Here is a 22,392-nt window from a genome sequence, read left to right on the forward strand (position 1 = left end):
GTTTTTCTGCATTTTTCTGCGCAGATTTTGCATAAAGTCACGATAATAAACTGCTGTGACACCGCACGGAACTCTGTCTGTCATGATGATTCCTTGGTTATCATAAGCAAAGATCATCATTTGTTTGACCTTTGACTGAGATCGTCGAAATTTTTTTGGTCGTGGGAAAGATGGACCTCTCCACTCGTTGGACTGTGATTTCAGCTGTGGATTTCTGTCGGGTTTTTTCCACGTAAAGTTTCGATCTTAATGTACGACCTTTGATCTTCAACAGTCAAAATACCCGAGAACCGTGCAGGCTCCATTTCTAACTCAAGTTATTTAAGAACAGAGTACATAAACTAGAGTAAGTAAAAGTAAAGCTATCCCTTTACCAGGCCGTGAAGGCCCATAGGCTTGTGAGACGTTGAGGGTCCCACACTATGTAGACAATCGGCTCAAAGATGGCGGTAAGGTTGTGTCAGCCTTACGCGCCGGCCGCGCTTTACTCCCCAGGAAAATTATTTAATTAATTCCTGGTACTCATTTCTGTTAGAGGCTGAGTAAAGCCCAGGGCCTAGTGCGGCCGGAAAGATTAGGTCAACTGAAAAAAAAATCCAATGACCTCATCGGGACTTGAACCCGCGACATTCCGGCTTGTTGCATAGCCCCTCAACCAACTACGCTACCGCGTGCCCCAAGAACAAGAGTACATTATAAATGAAACAAAATAACGAGCTTTTTCTCAAGCCCTGAACTGTAACTGACGTGAGGCTCACTGTTGTTGCGTCATCTATTCCGAAGTGTTGTCAACCTGTGTATTATTTATGAAGTGACCCACGTTCAATAAATTAGACTATATAAAACAAAAGTTATAGTATAAAACAAGATTAAAATTCTTCAAGTGATGCTTTACATCATCGAGTCAGTCGTTGGTTTTGGCGATTTTGTTGTGTTCCCACGGACAAATTAATATTAATGTTAATTATTTAGTCGGTGCCTCATCTTACGAAGTACTGTACGTTCTGTTGGGAATGTAAACGACAGAACGGACAACCCCCGCCGTCCAGCCCGTACTTCGCCAAATATTACTATGGTTATTATATTGTGGCATGTCCCCTGAAAGCAGTCACAGTTAAATCAGAAGAAACGAGCAATACTAGGTTACCCTGCAGCAAATGCCGGGAAAGTGTAGCAACAGATATGCAGGCAAGAATTGTGAAACCATGGTAAGCGGTGTTCTCTTTGGGTCCGTTCAGAGGCTATATCTGAAGAATGGAAACACAACTAAGTGAGTAACTTCGCGGTGATCAAGCTTACGACCGTTGAAGTGACTAAGCTGCCGTTGTAGCATAAGATACAGGCATGATCTGCTATGTAAAGCCTGTACTGACAGAGGACTTGTGTGTAGTGTAAAAGGAAGACCTTTTAAAACATGCCGTAGTTGCGATACGTACACTTGACGAAAAGGGAAGCGCATAAGAGACAACCCCATGTTTTACATAATAACTATTACCGCAAAAGTTCAGATGGAAAAAAAAAACTCTGAAGGGGCCTGACGCCAGGACGAACTGATTGGCGGTAAAACGCCAGTCGTAAAGTAACTCTGACTCTGACTTTGAAAGTCGAGTGGAAGTTGAACTCGAAGGCAGGCAGCCCGGGAGAGCTAGAGGTTGAGACAAGTCGCTAGCGGAGGCATGGGAGGCGTGGGAGGCGGAGGAGCCCCACTGTTGCATAGTAGAGCCGAAACTTGTGAGACAGCATGCGAGGCCGGGAGCAAGGAACGTCCACTGTTGGAAGACGTTACTCAGCAGCGCAGTGAAGCCTTGACTGAGAACACTAGTCTGTCACAGTGATTTGTAAAGTATGGTCACGAGAGTCATGACTCCTAAGTCGGCGGTTTGGGAGTGCAATTCGTGAGCCGTAAGGGTGTGAGAAATAGTCCTTGTTAGAAGACTGTGAACAGGCAACGACTAGTGGAGGCTGTAACATGCTGAGAAGACTAGTGTGGGCTATAATGATTTGCCTGGAGGAACTGAGGAAAATCACAAGAAACCTTCCAGGAAAGTCGGTGTCCCCGCCGTAATATTAATGAAATGCCACTACCTCATTCCAGAAAACCGATTCATGGCGGCACAACCTTTACATCTCGTGTGAAGGAAATGCGGATACCTAATTCCAGAATACTAAGTCATGGTGGTATAATCACATCAAACAGTACGGATTACAATTTTAGGTTTGGATATGATATTCTTGTTGTGTTGTAACCGGAAATAAACCGGTGCATCTGAGGTGACGTCAATTGATGAAACATCAGATGTTGAAACAAATAAGTATTTTTTTTTCAAGAGACTGCCTTCTCTGTGTGTATCTAAGTGGCTGGAAAGGAGCCCTCCCCAGGTACGCGCGTGACCGTATTGACCAGTAGGGGTCACAGCCATGCCGTTACGTAAGAGCGGCCTTCCTGAAGGACGTTCTGCTCCCACACGTTTCTACGCCTCGCTGTGTGTACAGAGTAACGGCCCGAAACCTAGGGACGAAGCACATGCTGGACCACAGTGGGAATTCCAACACCGGAAAGAGATTATCATAATGTCATCTTGTGTGAGAGCTCTCCTTACCGAACAGCCTCGCGTAGCGGCAGCGCTCTAGAACTGTGCTCGGGGACATGTCATCCCGATTTTAGTTTCTCGTCCTTTTCTTCAGCCCTTCCAGTATTTGGAAGGTAACTAGGTCACGCCGTGGCCACTTCCTCCCAAATCCATTCCAATTCATTATTTACCAGCCACCTCACCATTCGACGATATACAACAGTGGTGGCCAAACTTCTTTCAATGAGAGCCGCATATGACAAGTTTCAGAAGTTCGGAACCCGCTAAGACAAGTGGACTGAGTAAAGTGTGCTTCAAGTATACGCTTCCAAAAGACTCAAAAAACTGTGGCCAAGTGAACTACTCTTAAGTTAATGTATAGATACTAATTATAGATTATACAGGTGATTTCGCTGGATATCAACCTGTTCATGCCACTAGTCATTAGTATATCTAATGATTAATCAGCACTTTAGCTTATAGAATTATATAATATTCTGATTGCTAAAATCTAAAAATAAAAAAAAAGTATACGCTTCAAGGAATTAGATTATTTATGTTTAATCCATCTGTAAAAAAAAAAGGTATCACCTAACGTTCTTCCAGTGCGTAGCACTAACAATTCAAAAGAGAGACATGTTGCTTGTGAGTCACAGTTTGACCACGTCGGCTATACAGTCTGAGATACCAGAAGCGCTGTACAATAAACCATAAGATAACCTCATTCACTAAGATATTCATTTCTTACACATCAGTAAATACAAACATATCACTGCACACACTATTTTCCTTTAAAGTACGTTGCCTATTTATCGTACAGAAGTCCATGCATAAGACTAAAGCTTGCTGCTCTGTAGTTACATATGTCAGCATTCCGAACTGGTAACGGTCATGAACAGGAGCAGAAGATGACATCAGGCCGGCAATAGAAAGTTAAATTGAGTCACTATTGTAGTGCACACCTTTGCCGAAAACGTTCATAATGTTAACACCAGATAGCAGTAGCGCTTAATGTGAATGCTGTTATTCTACAAGTTTCTTGTACAGACGTAAAAGTATTGTATTTTTTCTACAACTCTTCGAGTTCACAGCGTCAACTTTCCGTCAAATCATGCCTTCAAAACGCTTCTCAGGAATTATAACGGTTAAGGTGCATCGCAGTGCAACAAAATACACTGTGAACAAGTATGACTTTGATAATCGCAAATGATAAACCATTCCGTGTTAGGGGTAGGATTTGTCTCCTCTCCACGCAGTCCAGATCGGTTCTGAGGCCCACCCTCCCCGTACGCAATGGGTGCCGGGAGCTGTTTCTCCGGAGTAAAGCACCCACGGCGTAAAGCTGAACACTCTCCTCCAACTACTGGTCAGGTGTTACTACGTATACCGTACAGATTGATTATTTGTGTTATTCGTGGGAGACGGCGTTATATGCCGGCCTCGACGAGCCATTCGATAACATGAAAATTAATTTGACAGTATTTTTTTTTAATTCGCAGTGGGGGGGTGGAGTCCAGTTGGGTCCACTCGACAATGCGGCCACTGTTTGGCCTATTGTACCTGCCCCGGGTGATTATGATGATGGAGAATTTGGTGGAATGAAGACTGACAGGGGAAACCGAAGTACCCGGTGAAAACCTAACCCAGCGCCACTTTGTCCACCACAAATCCCACTTGACCAGACCCGGATTCGAAGCCGGGACGCCGCGGTGGGAAGCCAGCGACTAACCGCTCGAGCTATGGCGTGGCCAATTTGACAGTAACAGGAGAAGGTCGTAACTACGAAAGCTCATATAATAAATTAGACTTCCCGCTGAATTATCAGAGGCGTTACACTAGTAGCCCACACATAAAAATCACAATCACCACCACCACCACCACCCTCATGGATTAGGCCATACGTCGTCTGTTCCGTCCCCTAAAGAGCATGCTGATCTCTCCATATTAACTGTGAGCGTCCTATGTTTTGTTTCCTTTTGAGGTTGCATGTTAGAATTTTCTTCGGAATCCGTCTGTTTTCCATTCACTGCACATGTCCATTTCGATCTGGTTCATTTCTTCCTTAATTTTAGAACTTCTTATTGGTCTTTCCTTGTGTAGCCTGCTATACTCCTCAAGAATTAAAATGCATGCCGCAATCGTCAGTCGACGGCAGGTGCTCAGATGATCAAACAGCTTTCTGTTTCATAATACTATAAATTGTATCGCCGTATCAAAAATATCTCACCACTGTTCCCTATCCTCTGCCATCTGAATTTACTTTATACCTTAACTAAGCCCTCTGTCTCAAAATCTGTTTTAATATTATCCTCTTACCATGACTAGATCGCCCAAGCGGTCTCACTTCATCCCATGTCGTTCTCAATCAAAATTCTGCACTCATTCTCTAATTCAATCATGCGCATGATTTTTGTCTCTCCTAATAGCAACATGCGAAATATGCAAATTGTGGCTATAATTATGCAACACTCTGTCATCTATTTGTACACAGTTCTATAAAAGATAATACAGAACCGTCCCAACAGATTGCTATCAAAATCTCAAGGCCGCAATCATTAATTCCAGAAGGCGAATGAAAGATTTCAGACAACACGTGCATTAAGACAGAGCAATTTGACGTGGGTGTTGTGAAATAAGGAAAAACAAAGCCTGGAGGCTGTAAAACACGTTGCAACATTAAAAGAGAGGCTGAGGACTGATGTATTATGGATACACAAACTCCACAGTTCAGGGTTTCCTCAAGTATCATATAAAGTCCATCTACAACATGTATATGAACTAGGGTAGGTGAAACCTGTGTAGGCAGATTTCAGGGAGAAAAGTCCCGAACTTTCCACCGGAATATGAATATCACGATGACGATGAAAATAGAAGGTAGTGCATCTCTGCCGATGGCATAACGATCCATGTCACGAACTGGCCATGCCGGCCTAACGATCCGTGTCGCGAACTGGTCATGCCGTACCCAAGTTTCCATTGCTGGTTAAGAAATATTCTGGCCTACGGTTCGTCAATGTATTCAGAAAACCTCACAACGCAACAACATCCGAAACACAATATACAGGCGAAACAAGAGAGTTTGATCTTACAGCTGCCCGTAAGTGGCCAGCCAGTAAGTTGCAGTTAAGTTTCATATCTGCCATCAACACAATGTTCTCTCTCACTTAGCGTTTCCAATTTCATACTGAAGCTTATTGTAGCATCCTGTTGCACACTGTTTATTAATTAACAAATATCTCTGATATTCTTTCTTGCCATGCAACATTCCTTCCAAACTTTGTTTAAAAGTTACTATACATATACAAAGAGTCTTCTAAACCTATTTAAAACCACACTGTACACTACATGTTTCCACGGTCATCATCAGGTGTTCTAAAAATGTTTGTGGACACTGCTGTGCTTGCCTTATGTGCTTCTAATGTTCGATGTGTAGACCCATCACAGGTTCGTGTTTTCCGTCATGCTGGGTGTTTCCTTCTTCTGCGTTGTGTGTTTAAACCACGACGAAAAACAGTCTCCACAAATACACCAATGACGGTCGGAACATGTAGGGTACAATGTGGTTTTAAATGGGTTTAAAAGCCTCACTTCCTGGGTGTTGGGACTTTTAAACAAACTTTTAAAGGAGTGTTGCATGTGAGACGGAATATCAGAGATATCTGCTGATTGTGAGGCCAGGTCATGATCAAGGATCCACCGCCACGCAATGGGGCATTTTGGAAACTTTTATACGGGAAGTTCTTTTAATATGTCGATTGTCTGACCTTTCATTTCGCGAGAACACCGACTGGTCCGTCCCTAAGGGCAAAAACTGGAACACAGACGTAGGTTACTATGTGTATTTATTGAACACTCGAATATAATCCGCTACCAAATTTTTAAAACTGTAAACAAAGACTTCTTCAAGCATCAGTTGTACAAAATATATAGTATAATTTCTAAACACAGTAAATACTTACAATGTATTAAACAATACTTGAACAGTGAAAACAACACAGCAAGCCACGAACAAAACCCTGGGCGACATCAAGAACCTCCTCATCAAGATAGACAGGCAGCACAAAATCTGCCCCATACAAGGAGGACGATAGGAGTACGGACACGAACCTATGTGGTTTAGAAAAATTTAACTATTGACAATAAAGGTTTTTTAAATAACATCTAGAAACTTTTAAAAACTTTACAACACCAGGAAGCTGCTGTGATTGTGAAACGTTCGACTTTATGCGTACTGTGCATTACAGGATATAAGTGTATGTATTTTAAATCAAAACACCTATTGTGATGGTAGTTTCCAGTTTGTAATGATGTTCCCTCTGAAGATGGCCCGTAAGGACCGAAACATGTAAGGGAGATAAGTTTTAACGTAGTAAAAACTTACATGTCACATTGGACGGAGTGGTTTGTATTTATAATACTTGAAAACTTTCATTGAAGGTATGGCCGTATGTGAATACAACGCGCTGCCAATTTTTCTGCATATATCTGCGGAGAACAGAACCCACACAGCGTGTCACGTGAATCTCAACCCAGTTTCTAGCGGTACTTTGTCATATTCCAGAAGGGAACCTAGTCTGAGAATTTTTAATATAAATTTTTCAAGTCACAGGCTTCCTCGTGCGTACTGAGACTCAGCGTTTGCCAGCAATTCCGTACACGGAGAATCCTAGTGCGTGTGCAACGGTGAACTGAAAATGTGCAGAACAGCGATAGCGCTAGAATTGGGTGTGATTAAGCGAACTTGTAACCGAAGTGTCAATAAATCCAATAATCCGATCTACAACCCGTTATTTTCGTCACACGTGACAATATACTGTAATTAGTCTAAGAAGGGCGGGGTGTGTCGCAATGTATCAACTGGCCGCTATGTTGTTTCCATGGAAACAGAATGTAAAACTAATCTCAGTTAATATAATTACTGACTTTTTTGACATCCATCGTCCTGACCGGGCTGGAGATTGGGACTAGCTCAATCGATTAGGCCCAACTGAATAGTCTTTACCTGAGGATGGAGACAGAATCCCGCCTCCGAAAAGTTTGCAATAAAAAAAGGACGATGGATAATGTGCAGAAACTCGATAACTGTATCAATATACCATCGTCACAAACTCTTTAATCTTAATATCAGCCAGTTACGACTGGACCAGAAGATGACGGCAATAAACGGCAGGGTTTCAGCCAACAACGCAGGCTGGCGTCATGGTGTCCATATCTGCCGAAAAGGGGTCTGTCTGGATCATGGGATGCCGATCACAGTGGCCGCGCGGTCTAAGGAAGTAACCGTCTTCGCCCGCTCGAAAGTTGGGATCGTGGTTACGAATCTCACTCGAGGCACGCAGGTCTGTGTGTGCATTTATTCTGTGTTTCTGTTGTTCGGTGTACAGGTAGCGGCCTTGCGACAGGCTGATCCCCCGTCCAGGGAGTCTATCGACTATGTACAGGATTAAGGAACTGAAGAAGCGGCCAAAGTCCAAAGGGCTATAGAGCCACAGAGAGAGAAAAACGATGACGACCACGCTAATTATATCAAGTTGTCCTATCTCTTAGGAATTTTTCAAGTTCACAGAATGTAAATCTGATCGCGAGATCAGATCAAGGGAACATTTATCTGTGGAGAAAAGCGGCCTCCGTAGTCTAGAGGTAACGTTCCCACCTCATGACTCGTGGTATGCGGGTTCAAATACCCGGCGGAGGTCGTCGAATTTTTAAGGGCGGAAAAATTCAGGGAACAAGTCCTCCGGGAGGGACTTTAAGCTGTGTGTCCCGTGTCGTAACTTTACGGCACGTAAAAGAACCTCATATCCCCAAAGGGGATCACTGAGCCAAATTCCAGGACGTTTCCCGCCCAACAATAGCCTCTAAGGCCTCTGATAGATGGGGGAAGCATTATAGACACCGCTAAGCAAGTGGCCGAACTCGCTTGCTCGGCGGGACTGATGGTACGCACCATTTATCGGTAGGGTATAAAGACTGGTAGAATATCATAGAGGGAAGCACAATAGATCAAACTGGTCGCGGTGCATGGGGAAACCCACCCTCTCTAAATAACTAACTAAATAACTATCTGTGGAGAAAGCAGCTAGAGATGGGAAATGTCACATTTTCCCCTTGAATTCTCAACAGTCATTCTATTAGTTTTACAAAACAGCAAGCTCGAGTCACTGTCTAGCGACACATCTGGCGAAATATCTATGCGACGAGTAACCAACTAGACAACTCGCTCACTGACCATCTAGCTTACGAAGTGACTGATTAGTTAAATACATAACTATCCACTTCAGTAAATGTCTTAAGCCACGGACCAAATTCCCAAATACCAAATACTCTGGGATGTGACGCCGTGTACTTTAGTAGATGAATACCGACGTTTCAGAAGAACCTGCTGTCCAGTTCTTCAGGGTTTAAGTAATTTGAAGATGTAGCTTGGTATACACATAACAGAAGTTTCAAATGAATATGCTGCCTCCGTGTTCAGGGTAGATGTTCCCTGAATATGGAGACAATTTCTTCAAACACTGGAAGTTGTGCAGCGTCACATTCCAGAATACCGCAATCTTTACTGATTGATTGGCAAACTATAGTGACGTCTGGGCCCACACGCAGCAGAAACTACGCAGATGTCAGCGCATTATTATTAGGACACAAGTATAGTGTGTACACGCGTCACAAATACTGGAGCGCGCTAATTGGTTACACCTACAGAAGCACCTCTCGTCAAATATTTAAATGACTGCCTTTGCTTTCTTGCGTATCATCCCCGGTTCGCAAGCAATGCAGAAGTTATATGGTGGTATCGGACAGTTCCCTGACTGTTATTGTTGTAACTGCTTCGGGGAAAGAAGATGAGAGGGGAGGCCAAGGTCATACTTCGCCAAGCCAACTGCATCAGTCTGCCACCTGACACCACGCAGTGAACATGCACTGTTTTTACACGAGTGCTTTTTAGACTCCGCGTTTCGTTTTGTTTGCGATGGACGGCAAAACTGAGCAACGTGTCAACATCCAGTTTTGCGTGAAGCTCGGTAAATCCGCTACTGAAACCCATGAAATGATTCGTGAGGCTTTTGGAGAACATTCCTTAAGCCGGACAGCGTTTTTTTTAATAACATTCACGTTTCAAGGCCGGTCGAGTGTGAGCTGAAGGCGATGAACGTTCAGGGCGATCAAGCACCAGCAGTACGAGAGAAAATATTGAAAAAAATCGAGAACTCATCGACGAAGACCGTCGCCGAACAATCCATGAGCTCGCAGACACCATTGGGATGAGTTATGGCATTTTCCGGGAGATCTTAACAGAAAATCTGAACATGCGCCGCATTGCTCCTTCAGCACGAAGGACACGTCCCTGAAAACCAGAGTCGGTGACTAGCAACAACACGGTTATCTTTCCCCATCATCCCTACTCGCTGGACTTAGCCCCCTGTGGTTTACCTTTGTTTGCTAAATTGAATATGAAACTGAAGGAAAAACGTTCTGAAACAGTGTCTGACATCCAAAGGGAATCGAAAGCGGTACTCGACAGCATTAAGGAAAATGACTTCCACGGTGCTTTTGAAGCGTGGAAAAAGATGGGATCGCTGTATACGTTCCCAAGGAGACTGTGTTGAAGGAGATGGCAGCCAAAATTGAGTAAGTTAAGCCAGCATTTTTTTTTTGACCTAGTCCGGCAACCTCCCGATACACCTCGTACAACCTGATGCCGTGTATTAAAGAGAAACTTCAGTTCCTGGTTCAATTAGCGGCGCTTCATCACCCACACACGTGACAGGGAAATGGACGGCCCCCTGAGAGCGAAATCACAAAGCAGGAAGAATGTACAATTGCTACCACTAACTGGCTCCGAGTTCTCTGCAACTCCTTCGTGATAAATGCCTAGTCTCCCCTATCATTTGCCTTTTGCCTCCACCTCTTCCCTTTTAGCTCTCGTACTCCATCTGAATCTTCTCCTTCCCACTTTTCTTGTCTTCTTGTACACATTAATTTTTTTTTAAACGATCTTCGGGGATCTTTGGTACACAGATGCCAACTACACCGAGTTACATCTGAGATGATAGTCGCAGTTGTGAGGATTTCAAATCTTACAAAATATTTCCTTGGCCACTGTTCTGATCAATTTAAATCGATGCCCCGAACACATCATCCTTTCCCCTTTAATTTCAGTTATCAGGTCAGCGCGTTTGTATAATCCCCTCTGTTCCTGATTAGTTCAGATATTCTAAACCCCTTGCTTATATACTGGTCCATACAGCTTCCTTCAAATCTCACCTGCCGAGAATAAAGAACAAGGACATACAGGGTGTACCAGAAACAAGTAGAGAAAACGGAAGGGTCAATATACTATGGCGCAAAAGAGTGAAAACAGTTTACATAAACATGGGTCCGGAAGTGATTCGGTAATGAACCAGAGCTTTGGTGTTCCGGCAACAGCAGGATCAGGACTGTGGTTACAAAAATAACGTATGCTTTGGACACTTCTGAAGAAAAATTAAGAATTTAAAAAAGAAGAATAAATCCACGGTATTTATCGTAAACCGAACTATGGCCCTGGGTTCAACTCAGCCTCTAACAGAAATGAGTACCAAGAATTTTCCTGGGGGTAAAGGGCGGCCGGCGTGTCAGGCATAAAATGCTGGGTAATTTTTGAGTATCTGCACAATTGGCGCCTTCTCAAGAAGGGCTAAGCTCCATGAGTGAGCGATGACACAACTTTTATTAATTTAATAAGTAATGTAACAGTGAAGTCCAGAATCAAACCCCGGATAAACATTCCGAGACAGTTCATCATCACAAGAACGTATGGCTCTAACGAGTTCCGATCCCTGTTCTATGAACAGGTACAGCCACAGCTGAACAGCGTGCAGGTCGCATCGCGTCAGCATGGGCAACCGCATATCTGCGCCACATACTCACGCACTCGAACCTTCGCCAGAAGCAGCTTGCGTTTCGGTGAGTGACTCGAGATTTCGATGCAAACGTTTGGCAAGTCCCGTCTAACCAGGTTACTTTGCCCGTGTTCCTGGTGGCTCGAGCACACACATCTCCTCTCGCTGTCAGACACCGGGATCTTCGCAAGAATCGAATTCAGTGCGCGCTGTCGACCCTACACAGTGCTGTGCGTGTGATGTATGATCCAAATTATCGTTTCAGCTAAGCCTTCGTCCCGAGTGTAAAGCAATGCATTACAAGTTACAGTCAAAGAGAATAACAGTGAGTGTGTGAGTGCTTAATGCTGATTACCGTAGTGCTTCCATGGGCGAAACTAAATGAATTACATCCACAGATTAAGAACAATTTCGACATTAAACTTAACCTACAGGATTCCAACCTGCACCGATTCCAGGTGTACACTTAGGCTAGGAACACACACAGCGACATCGGTCGCAGGACGTCCGTACGGTTCATGTCGCATCAAGTAGGAGAATAGAAAGTGTATGTAGTCTTAGCTTTCATATGTGACGACATGCGACATTACAGTACGACAGTCGGAGAGCAGTCGGACCAAGCCATAACTTCATCTCGCCTTTGATTGATTGGATGCACCCAGTGCAATCTTTCCTGCTGTCTCCGTTTTTCTTTTGAGCGTCGGTGAAAATACCACATAGCAAGTATCCGCTCTCGGTCCATCGTTCATTGTTCCTTCATCAAAACTGCGATTCGGTGCGGATAAAGTCGCTTTAGTGTGAAAAGGAGGTCGAAGGCAAAAAAATCGAACGACATTTTTCCGTACGACCGATGTCGCTGTGTGTTCCTAGCATAAGGCCCACAGATGCGTCGCTGTTCCATCACACAACGACCTCGATTCTATCCTATATAGTTGCCGACACCGAACTCGCACTAGCCGAATCACCTCAAAAGACGAGCGCATGCCACAGAAGACATGCCTTCCAGTCCGTGGGTTCCAGAGTGAGGACTGCGGACGGCTACAGTAAGAATAATTCGGTGCTTCTTTCTTGCAGTGTGTTAATTATATGTATCAGGAAGTGTCATGTTATTGAATACATTTGTATGATGCATCAAGACCTATGCAATATGTAAATAAAAATGGATTGTGAGAATATTGGGCCGAACAGGGTTGAAGTGACAGAAGGTTGGAGAAAATTTCATAGTAAGGGGCTTCATAACTTGTATTCTTCGCAATGTATAATTACAATGACCAAGTCAAGGATAAGATGGACGGGGCATGTAGCACGCATGAAGAGAACAGGAATGCCTGTAGGATTTTGTTGGGAAATCCAGAAGGAAAAAAGAGACCACTATAAAGACGTGGGTGCGAGGATAATACTAAGATGGATCTCAGAGAGATGGGATGCGGTGGTAAGGACACGACAGATCTGCTCAGGACAGGGACCAGTGGAGAGGCTCTTGCGAACACAATGTTGGAAAAAACTTGAGAAGCTCCGCAACTTGTGGCTTGCTTTTCAAGAAGGGCTGGACTCCGTGGAGTTACGTTGTTAGTTAGTTACTTGTTATGATTTATTTAACGATGCTGCTAATGGCTGAATCGATGCAGCGTCGGACGGTAGGATGAGAAAGAATACGAACTGGAAAGAATGTGGACGAAAGCGTTCGTGGTGCGATTTGAAGGGGGGGGGGGACTGCCGACCTCATAGCTGTGATTTAGAATACGAGAGCCCTCCAAATTATGAAGCAGGAATGCTAGCCGCTACCGCGACATCATTTTGTCAGTTCACATTATCAAGAGTCCGGGCAACGAGCGGGTAATTAACACATAGGAATAACCTGTCACTTGCTCTGCGTACTTCTGAGATGTGAGCCTCCATCTTGAGAGGGAGAACAACGAGATCTGAAGTTCTCACGGCGGTAACTATGGGATGTGAAGCCGTGCAGTCTGGTAGATTTTTGCCGTTTCAGAGGAACCTAACTTGGTAAGTATTTATCGGCTTCCTCCATCTTCAGGGAAGACTCAACCTTACAGATGGCAGCAAACAGGTTCCTTCAAATATTTACCAGACTGCGTGCCGTCAGATACCGGGGGAGGCCAGTAATATTCCGTTAATTACATGTCTGAAAAACTCTACGCCTCAGACTTATTGTTTCTGTACATATTAATTCGTTACTTCAATTAAACGTTTTAGATGCTCCCAAAATGCTACTTCTTTGCTGCTCTGTGTGTCTGCCTCACTTCTTTTGAGACTATTTCTATCAAAGCTTAATTTAAATACAATAAAGTTTGTGACGTTACCTCACAGAAGGTTCATACTGTATCCTTCCTTATTCTCTTTGCTTATGAAACTGATGTTAAGTTCCTTAACATATGTCTGAAACCTATGTAATCATGACACGTTAAAGTGCATCACAATATTTATATTCGTATCTTCTCAATATAAGATTTCTTCTGATACATAACCTACTCTTTTACACTTTACAGTCGTTAGACATTTCCTAAATTTCATCTCTCAATATTTGCATACTGAATCCTCCGAAAATTTACAGCACTCATATAAGCATTGCCGTCATGAGGGAAAACAAGACTCCATTTATTCTTGGAAATACCAGTAAATCTTGTAGGCTTGAAGTACGCCACGTCCGTTATTATTTAGCGAAACTTAATGCGGCTTTACATCACGTGAGGTGTTTCTGCCACGTGATATAAGGAAAACACTTAGCAAGGCCGTTCGTGCCCACTTCAAACTACGGGTTGATTCTAAATTATTGTCGAGGTTTCCGTGGCTTGTAATTTTAAAAAAGAAAAAAATACAATAAAATAAAACTGCTTAGGGAATATGGAAGTGCAACTCAAAAAGCTGCATTAGCTTTAGAATCAATATTACAGAATGCTAAACAACTTCAACACGTGCGTCTTTCATGTTCGGTAAGCAGTTTTATTTTGTTTCCGGTTTCAAATGATGGGACATGGAAATCCTGACAATAATTTAGAATCATCCTGTACTTCTCTGAAGCTGGCTGCGGTGCTCCCATAAAAGGTTTCCAAATCCTCGCATCGCATGCAGGGCATTGCTGAACATCAGACGTCCTTACACACTAACAAGGGGTAACAAATTTACGGACCAACAGATACAGATATTAATTTTCAGAGCTTCAAGGACGGCCAATAGGCGCGGATTTAATTATATAGCTATATAATTTAATTGCATCACATTTCCCATTCAATCCATTAGTAAAACACGGACTCACTAATATTGTTTTCCTCGAGCTGCATTTCCGTTTCAAAACGGCCGTATGAGACTCGCGAGCCACAGTTTGGTTACGCCAGGCCTGAAGTTTTCACAGGAGCAGAGATTTATAATACGCTCCTCGTGACTATGACAATGAGTAATCTGCTATGTGGATAATAATGCTTTGGCTGAAAGTAGTACTTCCATCTTCAAGGCAGAAGTGACTCCTGACACACTGCCGCAACAGCTCGCCACTGACGGCAACAATCTTCCTCCGAAACGGTGATAGTCGTCTGTCAGATTACACATAAAGGGTAAAGTTCTCCTTCTCCTTAATTAGTTAAGCACCATACCATGAAGACATACGGAGGAGCGGAGGTATAGCTCCACCATTCTTAACTTCTGCACTATGTGGAACTGAGGTGTCAGCTTAACGCCCCTGCCGCTTTACACCCGGGCAAACAGAACTTGGTACCCAATGTATGAGGCTGGTTTGGCTCAAGAGCTAGCTGGTCTGCCGTGGAGGCCCATAGGGTTGTGAGACGTCGAGGCTCCCACAGTTTCTAAACAAACAGCTCACAGATGGCGGTGAGGTTGTAGCCTTATGCACCGGCCGCCCTTTACTTCCAGGGAGATTCCTGGTACTCACTTCGGTTAGAGGCTGAGTCAACCTCGGGGCTAAAGTGTGGCTGGAAGGATTAGGTCAATTGAAAAATCCAATAACCTCATCGAGAATAGAACCCGCAACCATCCGGCTTGTAGCACAGTGCCTCAACCAGTTATACTACTGAGCAGGGGGGAAGGGGGTTCTGGCCTTCATGGTAGGACCACTTGGAACACCCAGGAAACGTCTCGAGTTTCATATTAACCAATTTTAAATTATATATGGTAGGAAAGGGCGGACTAAATTCCTTCGGGTCAGGATATGGACCAGTGGCGAGCTCTTGTGAACACGGCAATGAACCTTCGGGCTCCATAAAAGCAGAATGATAAGCCTATATCAGTTTCACAAGAAGGCACCATTCCACGGAGTTCCCACTCTGTCTCCACGAGTCATATCCGAGACCAACTGCATACGAACAAAGGGGAACATTATTGATTCCCGTAAAACTTTTGAAGTCACATCGTGACATAAATGTAAGATAAAGGGAATATAGAATGATTTGGTGGTTGACTATTTTAGTATGCCATCAGGACCACAGCAGTGACCTCAGAAGGGCTCTGAAAAGTGGAGAAAATATTCGTTACGATAACACCTCCTAGCCGAGATTCCAAACGGGGACCTCCAAAATAAGGAGCAGTGCTAAATGACACGTTTCGCAGTATAGGCTTACGCATAGCGTGGAAGACGTGACACTATACACAATTTAAGTCTGGGTCTGATGTATCTCATGTGCTGACAGCCCGCGCAGCTGAGTCCATGTTAAAGCAATCAATCGCTACGGATATGACTTCTAGGGGCACGTGAGAGATTTCTTGAGATTTCAGATGAGAAAATGACAGACATAAGGGGAAGCGATAATGAGGCAACAAGAATTTTTCACGTCCTCAAGCGGTTAATTTTCTACCACAGTAGGAAATAAGTTCTGCTCAGATAAATGTGTAATATATACAATACAATAAACCCAATAGGGAGTTGTATTCAGAAAAGCCAATGCAACACCCGCTAAGTACAGCAAAACTACATAACACAAACAATAAGTATGTAACACAAGTACGAGGGGGTACCCAAAAGAAACCGAACTTATTTTTTTTAACTTATTTATTCAAATTTTAAGCGCAAACCTTCAATCCCTTTCAAAGTACTCTCCACTTACACTAATACACTTGTCTAGTCTTTTATTCCATTTTTCAAAACATTGTCTAAATTCATCTTTTGAGATGCTTGACAGCGCCTCCGTCGTTTTTTTCCTTCACCTCAGCAACACCAGCAAAACGCTGAAAAAAATGTTTTGATCATTTCGGGACTCTTCTTTCAAAGCACAGCATGCTTCCACGCGACCTTGTTTTTGTTCAGCAGTCAGCAGTCGTGGCACGAATTTCGCAGCCACCCTTTTCATTCCCAAATCTTTGTCAAAATTCGCTGAACTGAGCTCCAAGTCACTCCCGAGAGCTCCACAATTTCTTCAATGGTCCGTCGTCGATCTTCCTTGATGATTTCACGAATTTTTTCAACATTTTCATGTGTTCGGGCCATTGCAAAAACGACGATCACACAAAACAGTTGTCACTATAAACTCTGCCGAAACTAGTCCTTACCTTCTGAAGCAACGGTAGTCGGCTTATCGACTCAGGAATGTTAGCTCTATGCGCTCATAGCGGCAAAACGCGGTACTACAAAAGCTCTGTCCACAAAAAAATTAGTTCGGTTTCTTTTGGGTACCCCATCGTATATCTTACATGTTACAGATAACATACAAATGTAACAATTGCACAGACAGCTATACGCACACCTGTAACACAAGTATCAACCGTCAAAAGGAATCTATCCACCAACATACACGTAACGTTAATACATTTCTTGAGGTACATGACGAAGAACATCCACGCAGTAGCACCGAATGCAGTGCAACAGAATATAAATGGATATATTTTAATAAACCTTTAAAGAAATTTAATTATTTTTACGAATAAAAAATTTCAAAAGAATAATTTCAAATCTTAACACTGACTACAGACGTGTGACATAAAACAGAGCCGAGAGCGAAACAACTTTTTCGGGACCCCCATATACCTGATGATTGCCGTAAACGGCCGAAACAATCGTGGTAATATATGTATGCCGACTTTCCACCGCGCCGGCCCAGGCTCGACCCCAGGTCAGGTCATGTGCGATATGTGATGGGCAAAGTTGCACTGGTGCAGGTGTTCCCCCGAGTACCTCGGTTTCCCCTGCAAATTCTCATTCCGACTGCTCCCCACTCATCATCTATCATCCGGGGTTCATACAATAAGCAAAAAAGTGGCCGACGTACCAATTGCACACAGCCTCATCTCACCCCAAGAAATTACAAGATGAGACAAAACAAACGTTGCATTTAAGAGTGTAACATATGTGCACGAAATTTTTTATCTGTACTTTTACGTCGATAATAAAGGATGCCAGGAAAGAGAAGGCTTCGTCCTTTAATTCGTGTAGAGTGTAAAAAATGCCATGCACTTCCTGTACAATTAAAGACAGGCAATGAAATCATCTTCGAGTTCTGTCGAATGTCCATCAGTTCACTAATCAGCACGACGCTGCCTTTACAAACCGTCCGTAGATTTGAGGATCAGAAGCAGATGGACCCATGTAGCAGGTAATGGTCGCGCTATTCCGCCATAGAAAGGTGAAACAGAGCACGATGCGTTCGACTACAGGAGACCTTGAGAAAGCAGCGGAGTTAGAAACACGTCCGTCTGTTGTCCACGCGCATTGATCTCTGTGTGTTGCACTGCCCCACGCCATTTTTATGTCCGCACATGGATGGCAAAATAGCGAGCGCTCTTGTCGTCTTAGTCTAACCTGACAGATAACGGAAACGCGGAGTCTAGTCGTTTCAAATTCCGACATTTCCGGCACCTTACGAGTATCTGTAGACAGTGCGTTACAGGCTTTAGACGTCTGGTGTTGAGATTAATGACATACAATAACGGTTGGATCGTCAGCTACAAAACATGACGGTTTTACAACCTGGCGTCGTCATGCTGGAATACTATACGGGCCCCCCTCCCCAAATTTAAATCAACTTTCTGTGTAACATGTATGTCTGGACTCAGAATATCTTGACGTACACAGCCCCTGCGAATTTTAGAACAAGATCATAAATGTTATTACGTGATAGAGTGACTATAGACGGGGTTTGGATTGGTGACCGGGTTTATTAGACACTTTGATACAGCGCGTGCCTAGATTTTACAATTCTCTCTCTCCCACTTGACCAGACCCGGGATCGAACCCGGGCCACCGCGATGGGAAGCCAGCGACTAACCGCTTGACCGCGGCCAAATCTCAGTTACAACTGGATTTTACTAAGATGATGATATTGAAATCAAGCGCCCATTGCTTTGCCTCGTACGGGTAATACGGAGTTTATTATAGAAATTAATTAAAAAGTTATCGATGTTGATATATTTAGACTTACGACTGCTTAAACGGAAAGTGAATTCCGACTTGGGGGAGAAAGTATACGTTGTCCCCAGAGCTAATGATCACGCGACCGTTAAAGCCATTAAGTTGAAGGGCCAATATAAATCGTAATAGAAGAATTTTTGAGAAGCCAGCAGTTTCAATTCCACCAACAGCGCGGAATAGCACGCTATTTTTACGTCATAAACTTCCACTATGATAGAAATAGCTTCGAAACGGCCAACTTAGGTCAGTTCTCGCTGTTCCATCGCTGAATTCTTGTTTAGTACGCTACCTACAAAACTTCATAAGCACTTCATACTGTGTTCGTGCTTAATAAATCAGGTCATTTGATTTAGGTGGAGTCTAGACTAAGGAATAAACATATTAATAAATTTGACTAGTGTAAACAGGCATGACGCAATCGAAACAGATTATCTGTTCCTGTGTACATCGAATCTGTGCAATGAATTAGTATCTCGCTGGGCAAATCGTAACAAATGGACACCTATTCGGTGAAGCATGTGGTCACTGCAGCACCGCTGACATCTTCACGAAATACCCACCCTGGTAATACACCTATATCCCTTCGCGATACCGTGAAACCTGACAACGGACAACTATACGTGGCGCCCAATCAATACACGTAGTACAGGGAGTTCACTATTCGAGGAAACCGATAAATCAGCTCACAATAGTTCTCGCAGATTGCTGCTGTAACTGCCGATAGTGGAATGAGTCATCAGCGCTGATAAACGTGCGCACTCTCGCTCGCGTACAGCGGAGGGATCGTTTCTCCGCGACTACTGTGCCCTTCCCCGCTAGCGAGTGTGCAGTCCTGTCGCTGATTCCCTCGCATCATTTACTGTACATGCACACATTTATAGGAACAGTGTAAAAAGATAAACAAACTTACTGTGCTTTATAACAGGCGTTGGCAGTGACCCCCTTCTGCTTGCAAACATGCCTCGCGTCGCATAAATAAATTATGCGACACTTTCTGAAGCTGGTCCACGGCAATTGAATTAATTACGTGTGTAAAATCCTCACGCTATACAGCAAGTGCCATTACATAGTGAAAAGGTGGGTGTGTGATATGCTGCAAGTCCGCGCGGAATCATTTGCCCCTTATTTTTCCACGAAACCGTGAACTCTGACCGCTACGTTAATGATATACTGAATCTGTTCTTCAATCAGCTGACTGCAGAAAAGAGACAATACGGATAGAGATATTGGGTTTTCGGACTTTATCCATCGTCCTGGTTTCAAGATAACTAAGAAAAACACGACGTTTCGGAAACTGGATCTGTTTCCGTCCTCATGTGAGGGAAAACACCTATTCTGTTGGGTCCCTTAGGAAGAGCTAGCCTCAATCCAGTGATTGAGGATGGATAAAATCCGAAAATCCAATATCTCTATGTGTTATGCACCATCGTCAGAATCCTATAGTAAAGACAATATGGGTATTTTCAGCAAGACAACGCTACAGAACATACGAAGTAATCAGCAGGGGACTGTGGCCTCCCAAATCTGTTTTTGCGATTCTTATCTTTGGGGAAACCTAAATGGAAAAGTCTACAAGAATAATCCTCGCACCACTGAAGCTCTGCAGAATGAAATAACATGCGTAATTAGTTAAATTGCCGTAGAGCAACTACAGAAAGCGTCGCATAATTTATTTATGCGACGCGAGGCATGTTTTCAAGCAGAAGGGGACACTTTCGGCACCTGTTATAAAGCAAGGTAAGTGTGTTATCTTTTTACAGTATTCCTATAAATGTGCACATGTACAGAAACCAACGTGAGGGAATCAGCGACAGGACTGCACTCTCGCTAACGGGGAAGGGCACAGTAGCCGCGGAGAAACGATCCATCCGCTCTAAGCTAGCGAGAGTGCGCGCTTTTATCAGCGTTGATGACTCATTCCGCTATCGGCAGGTACAGCAGCAATCCGTGAGAAATGTTGTATCCGACCCACGCCGCTTACCCGGTTTCCTCGATAGTTGAACGTACTGTATTATTTCGCCCGAATCCAATCAGCTACCGTAATACATAAATCACGGCGGAGGAACAGAAGTGTAGGAGGAGGACCGGTGTTGGGAGCGCGATATACATGCGCTGTCTTATGACGGTCGTTTCGGGCATTCAAGCAATATTAAGGTTACCGCCTCAACAATTTTAAATCCTGAAATGTTGGTATTACTGATGGGGAAGACTGATGGTGTACGCAGAAGAGATTGCTTCAGGTGGTATGATACACACGCCAAGTTTACGACGACTGGTTCAGGCATTCAAGTAATATTAAAGTCATTGCCTCGCCGATTTCAGAGGCTGCAGTGTCAGTAAAACTAAGGGTGGGATTTGAAGCGGCCTCCGTAGTCTAAGGGTAACGTTCCCACCTCATGACTCAAGGTACGCGGGTTCAAACCCGGCGGAGGTCGTGGAATTTTTAAGGGCGGAGGGACTTTAAGCCGTGGGTCCCGTGTCGTAGATTTACAGCACGTAAAAGATCATCATGTCTCCAGGAGACCTCTGAGCAAAATTAGGCAAAGTTTCCCGCCCAAGTAGTTTCCAATGCCTCCGGTATATGGGGAAGTATCGGGTACCACTGCCGACCTCGCTGGCAGAATGAGGCTGATAGCGAGCACCAGTACTGGAAGGGTATGGCGACAGTAGAAATTAAAGGGGGACGCACAATGGACCAATAACTGGTCTAAGTGCATGGGGAAACCCACCCCCTCTAATAATGAATGAATGCAGGGTGGGATTTACGAAGTATATCGTAGAAGTAACTTCAGGTGGCAAGATAAACATAACCAAGTTTCATAAAGATCGGGTGAGGCATTCAACTATGTAACCGCACCATGCAGGGACCTCAGGAATGTTTTTCATTTACATTGTTAATTACAATGCACTACATGGAAACGAAATGTACTACTGTTAACAATAGATGATACAGAAGTGACCCCAGCACCAGCAGACGCCAAGGACAACATCTGGTCTTTCTGAGGGACAAGCAAGCTGCAGGTCACTTGAAAACCCAGAACGGAGCAGGAAGTATCCCGCTGTTTTTTCTGGGGATTTCAATGCTTAACTTCGACGGTTCGAGTCTTTGAAAATTTGAGACTTGACAAAAACGAGTCGCAATAATTTTCGAAGGGGCGTACCGAGCGATTGTTAGCGTACCTCCATTTATTTAAGAGCTGTCAGAGGGACCGTGTTGTACTTAGGCCCAAATTAACATGGATCTGGTTAGGGATTGGCTGAATGCAAATGAAAGAAACACCCAAATTTTAGGTTCAGCCAATCAGCAAAATTTCAGAGGAGAGGAATCCAGGCGTTCCCGGAACCGTCGGGACTTCTGCCTCTCCAGAGCAGTCAGTCATTACAAGTCATCAGAAGGAAATAGCGGGAGTGATTAGCCAAAGGGAATAACCGGAGTCAGTAGTAACCTCCCGGACGTTAAATCGGTGTTGGCCCGAGTCCAGTGTACAATTCAAAGTGCTACAGCCGGGTAATAGGTAATTGTAGTGAACATCTACAATAAACGCAACAGTGTTGGTGAAGGGTGTGTTTT

The 22,392-nt window shown here is 43.9% G+C and overlaps 1 protein-coding gene across 3 annotated transcripts in view; it reads right to left on the reverse strand.

Moving 5' to 3' along the window:
- Positions 1-22,392, reverse strand: part of LOC111874705 — a 178,243-nt gene that overhangs the window by 141,215 nt on the left and 14,636 nt on the right. The gene's annotated exons all lie outside the window — the stretch shown is intronic.

This window comes from Cryptotermes secundus, unplaced genomic scaffold, assembly GCF_002891405.2.
Source record: "Cryptotermes secundus unplaced genomic scaffold, Csec_1.0 scaffold302, whole genome shotgun sequence".
NCBI lineage: Eukaryota > Metazoa > Arthropoda > Insecta > Blattodea > Kalotermitidae > Cryptotermes > Cryptotermes secundus.